Source organism: Melospiza georgiana, chromosome 2, assembly GCF_028018845.1.
Source record: "Melospiza georgiana isolate bMelGeo1 chromosome 2, bMelGeo1.pri, whole genome shotgun sequence".
Classification (NCBI taxonomy): Eukaryota; Metazoa; Chordata; class Aves; order Passeriformes; family Passerellidae; genus Melospiza; species Melospiza georgiana.
The window spans coordinates 71,282,259-71,299,377 of record NC_080431.1 but is presented as its reverse complement, the minus strand read 5'-3'; the positions used below and the strand labels follow the sequence as shown (position 1 = coordinate 71,299,377).

General features: G+C 40.3%; 1 protein-coding gene across 7 annotated transcripts in view; it reads left to right on the top strand.

Moving 5' to 3' along the window:
• FAT3 (FAT atypical cadherin 3) overlaps positions 1-17,119 on the top strand; it is a 399,748-nt gene that overhangs the window by 247,298 nt on the left and 135,331 nt on the right. The window lies entirely within an intron of this gene.

The window sequence follows — 17,119 nt, the reverse complement described above, 5'->3', positions numbered from 1 at the left end:
ACCAAATGTTACCAGCCAAGAAACTACTTCTGTAAGGAGGATTTTCATGGTGACATGCCTCAAAATTATACAGAATCACAGAATCATAGAATACCCTGAATTGGAATTTGGTGACCCACAAGAGTCACCAAAATCCAGCTCCTAGCCCTGCACAGGACACCCCCAAAAGTCACACCATGTGCCTGAGAGCATTGTCCAATATATCACTGTATAAAGCAAGGAGAGACTGAGTGGTTTTCTTGTGGTTTTCTTTTCCCATTAAAAAATACAAGTTTGATTTTTGGGGGGTGAGAAATCAACATATAAAATACTTCTTTGTTCTTTCTGAGAAGCAGTCTAAATGCCTTTACTACAGCTTCCACTCCTCTGGGATGCACGACCCACTGAGACAGCTTCCTCTGAACAGTAGGTTTTGTCTCTTTGAGATTTCCTGAGAACTTGGATTGCATCAAGGCATGGAAGAGAGACTGTTAGACAGCACAGTGGGATCCTCAAATCCAAACGCCCAGTTTTAGAGAAAAAATATTGAAATTAAAAACACTGTAATGAAAAGGTGTGAGTAGGTTTTGGTTGGGTTTTTTTTAACAAAAAAGAAAAGCCTTCACAACTGCTGGAAAGTGAGAAAAGTACTTCCTTTGATGCTCAATTTTGTCAAAACCACTTGGGAAAGAGTCTCTCACTAGTGCTGAGCTGTGTAGGAAGGTATGAATTAGCTTGATTCCAGGTAGGGTCTGGAAAACAGCCACATAAGATGAAAATTAAATTAAAAGTAGGAGCCAAAATTGTTCTTTAAAGGATTTGTCCCCATCACTGTGTTGCAGGAGCATGTATGAAGCATAACATTTTCTTTCCATCCTTCAGACTGGAATAAAAGTGCTCTGGATGTGGGCATGGAGTACTAAATGAGAAGTCCAGAGGGTGCTATGGCTAGGAGCACCATGTACCCAAAGCCACAGATGCTTCTGTGTAGGAAACCAAGTTGAACACACACTGATGAGCTCTCTGAATCACTTGCCAACACCTAAATTCAAGTATCTTAGTCTCAAGATGACTCTCATCTGATGTTTTATGTTTAAATAATTACTAATTTTTCAAACAGATCTGCTGCCTAAGCCTGTAAAAGAAATTTCTCTTTGTGTTCCCCTCTTCTTCCCCAAGAAAAGAACGCGAAACACCTCCTTACAGACATTTGGGTATTTCCAGAAACCTGTTCAATATATGGCAATTCTGTTCAGCATTTTCCATGTTTATGCCCTATGTTTATGCTGGTATTGCATGCCCCACTCAGACATTTGGGAAAATAGAAGATAATTGGAAATGGGGGATCTGTGTGTCTAGTTGATGTCTGTGCTGCTGCAGTATTTGTAGCTAGTGCTTCAGTCTTTCCTTGCTTGTGCATTTCTATGTGTTTGACCTTAAGGAAATCAGTAAGCCCCTCTGTGCCTCTGTTCCCCAGTGTTTCCTATGGAAACATTGCTCCCTGTCTGCATTGGCAGCCCATTTTTTTATTAAATCTCCTTTTATTTTTTTGAAGGAATTTCTTGTTGTTTCCTGTGAGACTGTGCTGGTACTGTTCAGGGGGAAAAAATTAAGTGATGTGTGTCCATTATCACTTTGATGGGTTAAGCAGCCTCTTGGCAAGCCTGGTTTCAGGGAAAGAGCAATGTGGTTTTCTGTGGCTTGAAGTTTAACTTGTGGAGAGTGTATATGGGAGATGGGGGTGGTTTTCTGGGATTGTTTTTCCTCCCTTTGTCAAGTTGTGTACTGTGCAGGGCTCGCTTTCTCCCAGGATGAGTTGACAAATACTCTGTCCAAAGCAATCTTGGTGTATATCCAAGGCTGTCTGTGAGCGAGGCCGGGCACTTTGGCAGCTCCTCTCTGCAGCGAGGTTCTCCAGAGCTGACAGCCGAGTGAGGCGCTGCTGAATGGGCCAGCGCAGGGCTGCTGCTGATTAATGATGCAAACACAGCCCCGAGGAGCAGTGCCTGAGCAAACAGGGCTGATGTCAGCCCTGCAACAGATGGCAGAGCCCCTTTTCCCCCTGCTCCAGCACCCGGGGCTGCTGAATAAGGAACAACGAGGGTAGCACAGGGTTAACCACCACTTCTATCAGCGTTTTTGTGCTGCCTTCGCTCTTTCACAGCAGAATGTCACTGGGTGAATTGATTATTTTTTTGTTTTGTTTTGCTGGCCAGCTGCAAGAGAAAAGTGGCCACAAGCAACTTTTAGCTTTTGGGGCTGCCTGGTAGAAAGGGCACAATAAACATCCTTCCCGCAAATGTGGAAAAAGCAATTGAAGGTGGAGCTATTTTATAGAGGCTTCTGAGGCTGTTGCAAATTGTTCTGGGTCAGTTGCTATTTCCAACACTAACCTCAGCTGCTGAGGGTGGCTGGAAATGCCCGTGTTAATTACCATCAGGGTGACGGCTTGTCTGTAGACACAAGTTTGCTTTAACTACACTGGTATCATTAAAGCAGTACAAATACCCAGAAGTGAATGCAGTTACAGCAGTATAAATGGGCTTGTTTATCTCATAATCTATGCTAGTATAAAGCACCTTTATACCCATATAATTGCACTCACTGGGGGTTGTGCCAGTGTAAATGTTTTGGTACAAAAATCAATAACTGGCATACTTGGAGGCTGTCTGGGCTCTGGCAGGCTTGAAGTGCTGTGCTGCAGCAGCTTCCATACTGAATGCTCAGCTATTTTTGTTTTTAATCTATCATTCTTGTCTTGACCTAGAAATAAAAATTTAATGGAAAGTTGAATTTATGGCTGCAGCAGAAATAGGGGTCGCAGGTGCTATCTTCCCTCCTTGAACTCCAGTGGCTGGGGGATGAAGGAGCCATCTGAGCCACGGCACGGGAGACGTCCCTTCCTGCACAGGGACAGGCAGGGGCCAGCCAGCACACGCTCCTGGAGAAATATCAGTGATGGGAAAGAGAGTGATGTAGCCTAAAGCAGGAGGTGAGAGCTGCTTCACAGCTTCCCGGGGCTGCTCTTTCTGGGGCTGTGGCCCCAAATCCAGTAGGACCTGCAGGGGTAAGAGACAATCCCATTTTGCCTCCCTCATCTGCCTCATGGGGCTTTTTCTTAGGACACAAAGGCTGTGACTCCCCCTCCCAAACTGTAGGGATCTGCACCATCTGTAAAATGCCTTTATAGTGACTGGAGAGAGATACCTCTAAACTACATTTTATCTCTTCTTAGCTTGAATATCTAAAAACCCCATATAAATCATGCTTAATAGGTGCCTGCTTCTCTGCTTTGACTGTACAAGGATGTTTGTCAGCTGGATAGGACGCAGGTACAGTGAGTCCTGCATGTCCTGATTAAGCAGGATCCTGTTCTGTTCCAAGGCACCTGTGCTGGACATGGCTTTGAGAGAGGTTTTGGTGGTGTGGCTGCAGAAATATTACTGACTCTTGGTAAAATCCATGTACTAAAAATGTCTTTAATCTCACTTAACTTTAACTGACAAAACAAAACTAATTTGGGGCATTGAGTGTCTTAGTGAACTTTTAATTAACCGTGTGCTCATTTCACTTTTTAATGAACTCTTGTTCATTATTTTGCTGCTTTGTACTGTGGCTACCTTGAATCATTTCTGTTTGCTCATGCAAGCATTTCTTCTGGAAGAGCAAAGGCCACTGTAGCTCTCTGCACCCCTGGTATTGGACCACCATCACCACTCTTTAAGTAGGATTGTCCAGGTCCTCAGCAGTTCACTGAGCTGTCTGTCACTGTTACCAGACATCATGGCCCTTTTGGAAACAGTGGGGTTTAGTTCCTGGGAGTAGATCTGGGAGTAGTGGGTGTTTAGTTTAGTGTGGGTGGTTTAGTTCCTGGGAGTAGATCTGTGCGTGTCCTGACTCTGATGTAGCCCCATCCCACCTGCCACACAGTCTCCAGTCCCTGTTCCCAACTCCTGCCATGTCTCCCTGATTCCCCACACAGTGGCTCTTAGCTCAGGGTGCCTCAGTAGATGCAGGCTGTTAAGAAGCTACCTGATAGTGATTTAAGATTTTAATATATCTTAAATGTTTTTAAAACCTGATCCATCTACCTTTTACTTCTGGGTGTTTCAATTTCACCAGCCACCACCTATAGTAGTTACAACCTGATCCTTTTGGATCCTACAGGACCAGTTTTTAGATTTAGGGCTGTGCTATTGCTGTAAAAACAATACTGCATGTAAAAAGAATAATTTGGGTGAATGAGGAGACCTAATTGATTCATCAAGGGTTATACAGCACAAACACTTCAAAGCATCATCACGGGATCCTGCTGTGAAATGCCACTCAGCCTCCTGCCACAAGGATCCCAAAGAGCAAATGCTCTGCATATTTTAAGGAGGTACTGAGTCTTAACCTTAAAACCCCCAAAACTCCTAGTTTTTCCTTGCATAGAGACTTAAGTATTTTTGCAGTATTTTTACCTACATTTACCCATTTTTTACCTCAAAAAGGACTCTCAAAATTCCTCAGATTCTTAAAACATGAACCTGAGAGACTGAAGTGTTTTAAATGTGCCTCTGCTATGCACAGCACCAGTCTTCAACACATAGTTCTACTTTTATAGCTAAGATCCCTTATCTGTAAAATGGGAGAAGTCTTTTTAACTTGAGAAGGGGCTAACCTCATGCCTCACCCAAGCTTTTGGTGCTGAATTTGTTGACAGTTATAGAGTACAATGTAATCTTTGTGTGCTAGATGTTGTTAAAGAACATGATTTTAAGATTCTTATATTTGCCTGGAGTTTATTTTTTTTTTTAATTATTTTTAAGTGCATGTTCAAACTATCAAGTCACTGAGGAATGAAGTTTTATTTCCAACTCGTTAAAACATACTGAAAACTATGGAAAACAGGTAACTCAGTGTTGTTTTGAGTCCCATGTTTGAGGCAGTTTTACTCCCTTCAGTACTGAATAAAAAAAATGTAACTGATCGTAAATCAACCCTTTGATGCAGTGAAACTGCCAGAAACCAAAACTGATCTGGCTCAAATGATAGACACTTACTCTGGCTGACAACTTATACATTTAATTGGAAGCTACAGCTTTTGAAATGAATTGGACAGGGTGAAATCATCACAGTCAGATGTAGACAATGACAGAAGCCAGTATGTTCAGTTCTCTTCACTGAGGCTTGTAACACAGAAAAAGCTGCTGATCGCACTAGATTGCGATTGAAGATATTTGCCCTTCGCTGAATAATGAGCTTGCAATCACATTTTGCTGAAACAGGTTCTTTGTACAAATGAAACTTAAATCAGAAGGAAGTTAAATCTCATTTCTTACTCTTCGATCAAAACCTTCATGCTTGAGTGCATTGTAGAGAGGAACATTAGGCTCACATTTCTGTAATCTTATTTGTTATTCAAGATTTGCTCCTGATAGCTTAAATTACTGGAAAAAAACCCCCCAAAATAAAAAAAAGTAAAAGAAAAAAAAAACAAACCCACACCCATACAGCCTTAAAAATGGAAAATCGATTCATTTTCACCACTTTGGAAAGCTTTTCATTATAAAGGGAGGGCAAAGCAAGTAGAAAAGAACTGCATGCATCCAAAGTCACCAAATCTTTTCACTTGTTCCCAGGGCTCGGACAACAATGCCACTATGAAAATAGCACTGAGGAGGAAGAGCATGCTGGGTAATGAGATGCAAATGAGCACACCAAGCATCCCACTCTGCCTTGGAGCCTTTGTATCCAGTAGTGCAATAACAACCAGCTTTTGAGTCATGATAGGCTAGCACAGAATAGGTTTCACAATGGGTGTGTGTATTATCCTCATGGTTCTCCTCAGCTTGTGGTCAGCAGGGTAGTTAAACATGGCATCCATTTCAGTGAGAAGTTGCCTAGATTAAAACTAGCTGAAATAAGAGTGTCAGAGTTAATTGTAGCAAACTCAGTGTGAGACCTTGTGAAGGGAGAAGGCCATTTTATTTTATTTAACTTGATCTGAAACTTGGTTTTCTCATACTCTGCACACCAAGGTGTAGGTATCCAAGTGCTGTGGCGATGATGACTCTTGTGGGAAATTGAAGTCCTCACTGTGTCTCTTGGGTTCTTCTTGACTTAAAAGGAACTGAACAGGTCTTGTTTTAAACAGGTCTTCCAAAACATATAGGGCTTAACAGGACTTTGCATTGCAATTTGGCATATTTCTGCTTCTGTAACTCATTGCTGACTGTCTTTGTCTCATCCTGGATCTCTTTAAGGCCACCATCTGTCCTTTTCTTAGCATGATATTATAGGTGATGTGCTGGAACCTTGTTGTCCTCCTCCTGTTACCAAACCACAGATCTCCTGCTGACAGGTCAGTGCTGGGACCTTAGCAGTGTGCCCAGATGTAATCAGCATGTTCCCCAGACATCTCCTTGGTGAGCAGTATAGACCACTCCTTTAAACCTGACTGTGGTTTTGAGTGCTTTCACGCATACATGCTTCCATTCCTGTTTCATTCATACCCATCATATTTCTAAAAGAGGCCTGTGCAAGAGGGTGGCATCTAAGGAACTTGGATTATCCTGGAGAAGAGGAGACTCAGGGGTGACCTTATCACTCTCTTCAACTTCCTGAAGGGTGGCTGTGGTGAGCTGGGGGTCGGTCTCTTTCTCTGGGCAACAACAGACAGAACAAGAGGACACAGTCTCAAGCTGCGCCAAGGGAGATACAGGCTAGAATTAAGGAGGAAGTATTTTACAGAAAGAGTGGTCAAATATTGGAATCATCTACCCAGGGAGGTGGTGGAGTCACCATCCCTCGAAGAGTTTAAAAAAAGACTGGATGTGGCACTTGGTGCCATGATCTAGTTGAGGTGTTCGAACATGGGTTGGACTCGATGATCTTAAAGGTCTCTTCCAACCTAGAATTTCTGTGATTCTGTGATTTACTCAAAGGACTGAGCTGTTTCACAAGGCTGGGGCACTGGGCCGGCTTCACAGAGAAAAGCAGCTACTGTCCCTGTTCTAGTTTTGCTGTGCATTTTTGCTATTTGTTATGTGCTGAGCCACCAAAGTGGGGGTCACACCTAACATTGTATTTTAGCCTTTGATAACAGTTTATAACTCTGTGCTCAGACAAGCAAAAGAAAGGCAAATTTTAGAAAATGCTTAGTGCTGTTAGCACTGAGCTTTATGATATTGTTAGTTAATAATATCTTACAAGAAGTAATTTTTTTCCTCAAAGTACAAGGCACTTTAGAAAGAAACATACCCATTATCCCAGTTTTATGGAAGGGAAAGCTGAAGCACAGAGACATAAAATGTCCCAGGTTACAGACCAAGACAGAGGGTGAGCTGGAAATCTAACAGAGGTGTCTCAGTATGTTTCTCAGGCAGGAGAGACCACCTTGGGAAAGGCAGCAGATCTTGACTGTGCTGAGTGGGAGTTGCATGTCATGAAAGAGGGCTGTATATCTTTTCTGTGAGGCTTCTTTCCACAGCTCTGTGTTCTGCCTCAGCGAGATCACCTCACATATGAATCATTTTCTTATTAGAGATGAAGATGAGATTGACTTGACCTGGGGGATCTGCAGGTAGCTCAGGGCACCACTCTCACCATTGTGCTTCACTGAGCGGGTGACAATTGATGGTCATGAGGGATTGGCACCTTTTGTTTTAACACATTTTGGGAAAAAGCTGGTGTTGTTTTTCTGTTGGTGAGAGCAGTGCTCGGTTGAGGGAAAAATGCAGAATCACTTCTGTTTAAGAGGCAATGGGGGTGTGCAGACTTGGGAAAGTGGCAGCTGTGCCCTGCGCACCTTCCGCACCTCCTCCACTGTTGAGAAGGGAAAATACCAGAACTTCATCATGCTGTGACCTCTGCATGTCTTATACAAAAGCATTCATTGGAGACTCTTACATTATTCTTTTTTCCTTCTTTTGTTATAATATGCCAGAAAAAAGAGATCGAACAAGAAGTCATTATGGATCCAGGTCCTAGGTACAGAATATTTGCATAGCTCCTTTCCACTGAAAGTGACACCAGCACCACCACCCTTGCTGCAGATATTATAGGTCTTCATTCCTGCAAGCAGTGAAGTTAATCAGCATAAGCTATATCCAGAGTCTAGTTAGGCTTAGCTGCTGCTTTTGCAGATTTATGAGGCCTTTGTGCGCAAAAAAATTAAAGAAAATTGTTTAATGATGATGTGTGCTGGTTACTAAGCTAGCCACCAGTTAGATATATTTATAGCTATTTTTGCCTCTAATAATGATATGCTAATTATAGCCCAAATAGAATTCTGTAATTTCTGCCTGAAAATGGAAGCGATGCAAAGAAGATGTTAGAATCTGTGCTGAGGCATCATATTAGCAATTAGGTTTTTAGGTGGCACTGTGCTTCTGAAGGGAAGAAAGCAAAAGAAGATATGATTGCTATTTCTATTCTTACATATTTGTTTGAGCCTAAATAAAGCATTTGAACTTGAAAACCTTCTTATCCTACAAAGCCTGAACTTATCTCTGAAGTGTTTTAGAAGAGCTAAGCCCCTGTGGGACAGTCCCTCAAGGGCATTTGCTCGGTTGTTCTAGAGCATCACAGCCCCAAAGATGACTCAGGCGAAAATTGACAGCACGGAGAAATTGCTCATCAGTTGTGCTACAGGGGCCAGTGCAGCTTGGGCACGTTGAATATTACCATATAAATATTGCAGCTATGGACTGCAGACTGTGTTTGCAATGTTAAGGGTTGGTCCTGAGGGATCATTTTAGTGGGCAGGCATTTTGGGTTGCACTTTGGGTTTCATCCCACCTGTGTTCAAGAAGCACATCACTGTGAGATGCCTGAAGCCATTTGCAGTCCAAAGTGACCACAGTCAGGTGGTGACTGTGGTTTGGCATAGCAACCTTTGCAGACCTTATCCTGATGTCCACAGTGAGTTTGGATTTGGCTTCTTCCTGGCGAAGCACAACTCACTGCCATCACTCTTATATCAAGTAAGAATAATGATGGTAATTTCTGCTCCAGAAATGTGAAAGAGTTGGCACCTAAATATGACTCCTGTAGCAAGTAAATACTGAGGGGTATTATAAAATTTGAGATTTAAGCCATGCTGCTGAGAGATAACAAATAAAATGTCAGCAGCAAAGAGCAGGAAGACAGGGTGAAGAAATAAGCCTTGCAGTCACAGAACTATTTGTCTGACCTCTGTCAACTGCAAGGCTTTCAAAAGGATTTTGAAGGACAGTATAATTAAAAACATGAAAATAAATAGAAAATGGGATAAAAGTGCTCATGGGTTTACCAGAAGTAAATCGTATCGGCCTATCTTGATGTCATGGATAAGATAAATGATGTTCTAAGAAATACTTTGTGTGTCATCTACGTGGACTTCAGTAATGCATTTGATACGGTTGCACTGCAGAATTTATGAGGCACGAGGACGCGGAGATGAATTGTTGAATTGATATTGCATATGGGCCTGGCTGAGGAGGAAATAAAAATTATGAGTCTTGAATAAAGAATTTGCATGCTGAAGGGCATACGTTAACAGATTATCTCAAGCATTGGCTAGACAAATGATCTTACGTGGTGGTTTCTTCAGTGATGCTGGCATCAAAAGAGGGATTTTGCTCTCATCCATGGTTGGAAGGCATCATCCAGACTGGAGGGTTTGGGAGAAAAAAAAAAAAAGGAAGGGAGGAAAAAAGTCAAAAACCAAAGAAAGGATCTCTGGGAGTTTGAAGAGTAGCAATTAATTAATGGAGTCAACTAAACCGTGTCCTTGAGGACTAATATGAGATTTCTGCTCCCTGTTAGATGCATCCACAGGAATCAGTAGTTAGGCTGCTTTAGTGTGGATGTGTAGACTTCATCTGGAGCACAGTGTTCTCCATCCATCAGGCTTAGGAGGGATGAAAGTTGGAACTGTAATGCAGGAAAGGTAACAGCAAATTTATTAGGTGAGAAAGAGCCAATGCAGCTTGTCTTGTTTAGTTGATCAAAATGAGGGTGCAAATTATTCATAAATGCAGTCTGGAAACCGGCGTATTCAGCAGTCAGGAGTGCATGTAACCATTTAGGAAGAATACACAGAACAGAAAACCTGGCCACTCCACAAGAGGAGAAGAATATTTAGAAAATTAGTGGCTTTGCCTGCAGTTCCTTGGGACCACACTGGCTGAGTTTTAAAGAATGAAAGGGAGTCCCTCAAAGCCCCCTGTTTTACAGGCAGAACAGACTGGCACACCATATTGTCACATTAAACATATTCTAGGAACAAAAAATAAGCCAGAATCTGCCTTTAAAGGAAAGCAGAATCCAAAACCTTCATTGAAGTGAATGTTTGCTGTGCATTTTGTTCAGAGTTTTGATATTTTCAGCAATAAGCTGACGGAACTCTTTAACGAGAGACAGAAGGGACAACGAAAGAAGAACAAAAAGGTTTTGCTTCAGCTTCTCCTTTTTTTTTTTTTTTTTAGGCATAACCACGCACTAGAAAATGTAACTGTTTTTAAAAAGCAATAATTTTTTTATACCTAGCTTGTTTCAGAAAGGTCGTTCCACTTTCATTGTCACCTCAGGAAAAACAATAAAGCAGCAGTCCTCCACGTAATTGCACAGGCTCGCCTGGTGGGTTCTCTTTCTTGTTCAATGAAGTATCATTCATTTAGATCAGAATACAGTCTTTCTAAATTAGAGGTTTACATGTGTAATTATATAAAATGATATGTTTGTTTACATCTCCAAGTAAAATGTACGTCGTTTTCTATCATTTATCTTGGAAATTCAATTTTGCTTTGTCGATCCCTAATTTATTGCAGGAGATGAATGTGCTGTTAGAGTGTTTACAATGCCTCTCGCTGCCTGTGGATAATAGAATTACCCTGGTTATTGCTATTCATTTCGACATTTCTATGGTCAGGAATGTGCAATTGTTTTACGTTCCTGAATATATGGTGAAAATCCTGATGCTATTTATTGTGGCTGCTCTTTTTTTTTGCCTTTAATCCATCTAAAGACTTAAATTTACTTTCAAAGAGTAGTGGGACAGCTGACAACTGATGGCTGTATTTCTCAGCAGCTGTGTACTCTCTTCTGTGTTCATAAAAGCTTGGAGATGCTGTTTCATACCTTTGTGTGTAATGTTAATAAATATTGTAGATTTCTAGTAAACCCATAAACTCCCATATGAATTTCTGCGATTCAGCCCTAGGGCTTTGGTGAATGAGCAGCGTGTATAACCAGCCACTGAATTTATAGAACATTTTTGTAAAAACAGTGTTTGTTTTACTTATTCCTTTTGTCTGTTTAACTGGTTGGGTTAAAAGGGCTGCACTTCCAGCAAGCAATCCCAAGGCATTATTTTTCCAAGCAGATCTTTCAAGGGTAACTCTACGGAATGTTTCTTTTGATATCTTCTCATGGTTTTCTTTCTGTATACTTGTTCCTTGCGGTATTTGAGAAGGGCAAACTGGGAAGCGCATCCACTTTGGACTGTGACAGGATAGGAGCAGTGGTTGCAGGATGCTCAGAGCATCTCACAGGCAACAAGAGCTCCATTGAGAAAGGTGTCTAATTTTATATTCCTGTTTCCATTTCAAAATTTTTCTCTTTGAAAATGAGAATCAGTGTCTGAATGAGGCGACAGTGTCCCTCATTATCTAGGGACTGGAAATCTTCCAGATCAGACCTCGGCTAATCCATCCAAACCATCCGTGTGTGTGTGTCGTGGGACATACATGGTCCTGTGCTGCCTGGAAGTCCCAGGAAAAGCTCCTGACTCCACAATGAGTGGCCAGGGTGTAAAGCATCTATTGCTGTGACTTGGAGCCGGGCAGTCTGTTCTGAGCTTGTGTTTAAACCCTGAATAATAACCTGGAGTCCCCTATTAGACTTCCAATCCATCCAACCCCCACTTGTATTTTCTTAATAAATGTTTTTTAATGAATATGCAGAGCAAGAAAAAAAATTAATGGACAGTAAAACATGCAGTAAATGTATCCTATTAATCTTTTGCCAGGGAAAGGGATGATGTTGCTTTCTTTCTGAGCTTCCTATCTCTGTGAAGACACTCAGCCTTCCCCTTAAAACTGAAATTTATTCGGTTTCTTTTACTTTAGTCTGCTTATTACCTGTCCTACATTTTTTTCATATTTCACCTAAACAAAGTTTCAGAATGAAAAAATCAATAAAGGAGTTCTTCAGAATTTCATTAAAAAAAAAAAATGTTTCTGATACTGTAAAATTTGCAGCCCTTCCAGAGATAGCAGTAAAATATGCTGTCCCTCCATGCCAGATTCTGTTATCTTTGATGCAGTACTTCAGGAAACAGCTCAGGTAAGGTTATCCATCCACAGGTTGAATGAAAATAATTTAATTTCATAAGGAGAAGGCTATTGAACTCTCCTTGGCTTCACAGCCATATTAGGGAAATTCAATCTCTGTCCAAAAATAGCCTGTAGCAAACTAATTTTTGGTCTCTAAGTGCCATAGTTCTGAAAAATATGAGAATTTCTTCTAAGTCAAGGGTCAGTTTAGTTACTATCACACCTACAGCCATGGGCTGTTCTGGATGTGCAGAGAATAAGCATCAGAAGAAGCAAACCCAGAGCAGTGCTTCTGTCTGTGTAATACTGTTCAAACTCACCAATGCTTCAAGATTTCCTCATTCATAGCCTTTGCACTTTACAGCCCTATGTGAATTTTTCTTCCGTGGCTAAGTCCACACAAGAAATGTGGATTAATTAATTTATTTGTTTACAACAAAAATACTTCAAATAATGCATATATATGGAAAGAATGAACATCAGTAAACCTTAGAGCTAAATATTCCTCTGTAAATATGTGCATTTTAGGGTAACTTTTAATATTCAGCTTTTGGGGTAGATGCAAAATGTCACACACATGCATATACATAGTCTAATATTTGACTGTACATACAGTATATATGTATGTATTTGGATAGCACTGCCTGGCTACTTCAGCACACACAGGCACACAGAGGTTTTATTTCTGTGAGCACTCTTCTGGGAAATGAGAGCCAACTGAATGTAGAGCATGGATTAAATGCTTCACTTTTATCGAATTCTAAAAAAAAATCTTTTAAAATTATAAAGCATTAGTCATACTGTGGAATTTGTAACTATTCCTGGTTTTATGTCATATTCAATGATACAGACACACGTGGGCATTCATCCACACACGTGCCTGGCATTACTCCTATGACATCAAACCTACCCCAAGCTATGTTCGCTGATAAGTTACATTTCTTCATTTGCACTCTAGTAAGTGCAGGCTTCACTAATTGCAAGTGCAGAGTATCTCGGGGCGGGTCTGATCTTTCACTGAACTTTTCCCTTCTTTAGCACATCTCAGTGTGCTAAAAGCATTACCCCAAGCATCAGTGGTGAGTGTTCAAATGTCTCCATCACACATCTGAGCCCTTATAACTGGTGGTTTGTAAGATGATGCGTTGGCTGAAGATTGTATAGGCTGATGTGTTGGCTAAATTTTCAGAATTTCTTTGTTGCTCCTGTTCTTTCTTGTGTATCACTAAAGCTGCATCTAAGCACTAAGGCAAGTCTGCTTTTTTACCCACCCTACATCTCTGGTTTCCCCATCCGCATTTTAAAGTGATGAGATGAAGAACATTGCTGTTTCTTCTCCATCTACATGCTGAATTTACTTTTACAGGGACACTGTAAAGTGTCTTATCCAGTGAGGTTTTGCTAGAATGTTCCCCTGTCAGTGTCAGCTGGGACTTGCGACTGTGTCCTGCAGTGTTATGGGACATGTTGTGTTCACCTTCCAGCACTTCCAAACTCTGTAACAGGAACAGAACAATAATTATTATTTATTAAGAGAGGAAAAATACGCCAACAGCAAAAGTGTAAGGTGTCATAGAAAAGCAAGTTGTGTAAGATCTCCAGGGTGTCATATAGCAAGTTGTCTCAAAGCTGAAATATTTGGTCAAACAATGTTTTGGAATTTCACAAAACAACTTATTTATGTGGTCTGAGGAACAAATGTGCCAGGATGAAGAGAGAGACATTTGAACTCACAAAATCAAAGAAAAGTATGAAATTCTGTGAGGAGAATGACATAACCTTGTTTGTTGGTGGATGGTGTTACTGTAAATAACTTCTCTAGTGAATACAATTTTCCTCTTCCCTTTTGTGGATGTTCTTAAAGATCACAGATATAAATATCTCCTGCCCTTAGCAGGACCATGATGTTTCCCTGCATATTTGAGGAAAACTGTTTGAGAGGTGTGCAACAACTTCTGAAGCTTGTTAATGGTTTTGACTATTTTTTATAAATGTGTGCTGTATTTCCCAGCTGGCTTTGGAGGGTTGTCCATATGGTGGTGTGCATAAGGGCTACAGCACATATTGAAGATAAGAAAAAAAGGAAGGGTCATTTTTTTATCATTGTCCCCTTGTGACATTAGGCAGGGAGCACAGCCTAACATAATTTCCTGAGGTTTATTTTTCTCTGAGTTATTTTCTTTAGATAATACCTTTAATAACAGAGTATGACAATTTAATGCAGTTAGATAAGAGTAACACTGGGATATTGTCTCTTGTGCAAAGGCAAGTTTTTCTCAGTTGCCCCAGTGTCTGAAAAATAAAGTTCTACATCCTGCTAAATATTGCTATTATTATGTATCTGTGGCATGAACTAGTGAACACAAGAGGGTGGAACACAGTAAGGTTTTCATAAAACCCAGGAAATTAATTTCTTTGAGACTGGACTGGTAAAGCTGTGGGTAGTCTTAGACATAACTGGCATATTTATTTTTTCAGTTTTGATGATTACTCTTCATAATTTCTTGAAATACAGTTTTGTAGCGTGAAAGAACCAGATTCACATCCGTACCGAGACATTACAATAATTCAATAAATATTAACATCAAGTAATTGTGACCTGATTTTATGTGTAGTTATATTCTGAGCAGTAGTGTGTGACAGTGTGACCTGTCCCTGACGCCAGGAATGTGTGTGACAGTGAGCAGCCAGGACACTGCAGTGAGGCCATCGTGGGTGCCAGGTGGGACAGAGAACAGGAGCGGAAACTAAAGCCTTGTACCTGCACACACATGGGAACAGTAATTAAATAATTTCTAGGCATTAATTTAGCAGCCTGATGAAACTTCCCAGAATAGGTGTTGTATGCTGCCTTTAAAGCAAAAACAAGCCGTTGTGATGGCGCACAATCAACATGCTTCACAGTCAGGTCTGCAGAACTGAGGGTGATGGTCTGCTACCTGCCCCCTTTAGGATCAGCTGTTAAATCTGAGTGATAATCCTCTGAGATCTGCTACATTTAAAATACTGGCAGTTCTGTTGTACAGACTTGCTATGTGTTCATATATCTCTTTTGGAAGAAAATTCAGGTCTGAAGACACTCTGACAATTATTGCAGTCAAAAAGGCTCTGCATTAAACACAGATACCTCCTTTGTGATAGCAGTAGTTTTGTGAGGAGCAGCAGTAGTAGTAGTTTTAGTTTTACCACTATAAGACAAGTACTAAGAGTTCATGATGTTCAGTTTCAAGTGTCAGCTCTTGCTCTTCAAAAGGAATGTGAATTTCTCTGCCTGAAGAAGATGGTGAGGACAGGGCTCTTCTATTATTTACAGCTAAAGATCTCTTTTTTAAGAATAAAGTAAGGTAGAGTTCACAATAGCAGATTAGGAATGAAGGAAGTGGCAGATAATATAAAAATTATCATATTCTGTACTATGATTGGGTTATGCTTGGTAAATATCCATAGTGGCCATGCATGTGATGAATAGGGATATTTCAGAGTTTAAATCTTTATATTTATTGGGGTTGAACTTCTTTCATAATTAGGAATTACTTGCCTGTGTCTTTGAGGTCTTTTTAGACATGGGGGGATCTTGTGAGAATGACACCAATTTATCATCTGTGCTGTCATTTCTGTTTAAACTGATGCAGTGAGTAGATAGATGTCTCCCATATGGTGTAACAGTTTTGAATACTTACAACTGTTTGGTGCAGGCAATACCAGTTTTGTTTTTTCAGCTTTTTGCCAGCACCAGCTTCTTCCACATAATTATAATGATCCACTCTTAATTTCTGTGACCTCCCCTTGGGTGTCACTTCTGTGGTCTGATGTATCTTGTAACGAGCCTGAAATCCTGGAGGCAGAGTGCACTTCCCTTTGTTCATTTCATCCCATTACTTCCAAGTAATATTTCTCCCCTTCTCACCAAAATAGGTAAATGGATTTCTCCAAGGAGAAGGTAATAGCATATGAGGAGCTGTAGCTCTAGAAGACTTCTGGGACTAGAAGTCTTATGCAGGTGTTGCTGATGGGGTGTTTTAAGGATTCATTGTCATCATGGATTTGTGTTTAGACGCTTGGCTGGTCTGATTAATTCAATAAGTAGAATAGTTCATCCAGGAAGAATTTATTTTCTTGTTTCCCTTGGTAATCTTTAAGATGACAAATTCTTGAGAACAAGTCAGCCCAATGCAGTTGTCTCCAAAATCAGCTTTATGTCTAGGAAAAGTTGGTCTATCAAACAACAAGAACATAATGCATTTTCCCATCCAAAGAAATGTTTTGTACAAGGGAAAATCCAAATCTGCCCTTTAAATCCTTAGTTAGAACAAAATAAAAAACTAAGCTATGTTCCTAGAAGGTATGCATCCCTTTTCTTAAGGGAATTTGGAAGTGTTTCCTTTTCTTTCCATGGTATAAATCTCACAACAGTTTAATCAGTCATGGAAGTACATTGCCTTAAAAAAGATATCTTGATCATCCTCATGTAAAAAGGTACTTTATTTTAAAGACTCAGTTTGAGCATGGAACAAACTGATAAAATTGTAGAACAAAACTTTCAATATATTAGAATTATTATATATGGAAACCATTATTACAGAAATAACCTTCTTTGTCAAGTTTTCTTGGTGTGGAAGTAATCAGCATCCTATCCCATTAATTGTTTGAGAACTCTGAAATCTTTAATGAGGTTTTTTACAGAAGAATTTCAGTCATATGCAAATGATTCATTGAAACTCTTAATCATAAGACAAATAGTGATTCATTAGTGAGTTTTTTACATTCACTGTAATAAATGTAGCATGTTAACTATAGACGGTTTCTCAGTTATTTTTCTCACAGCATTTTTTTTAAAA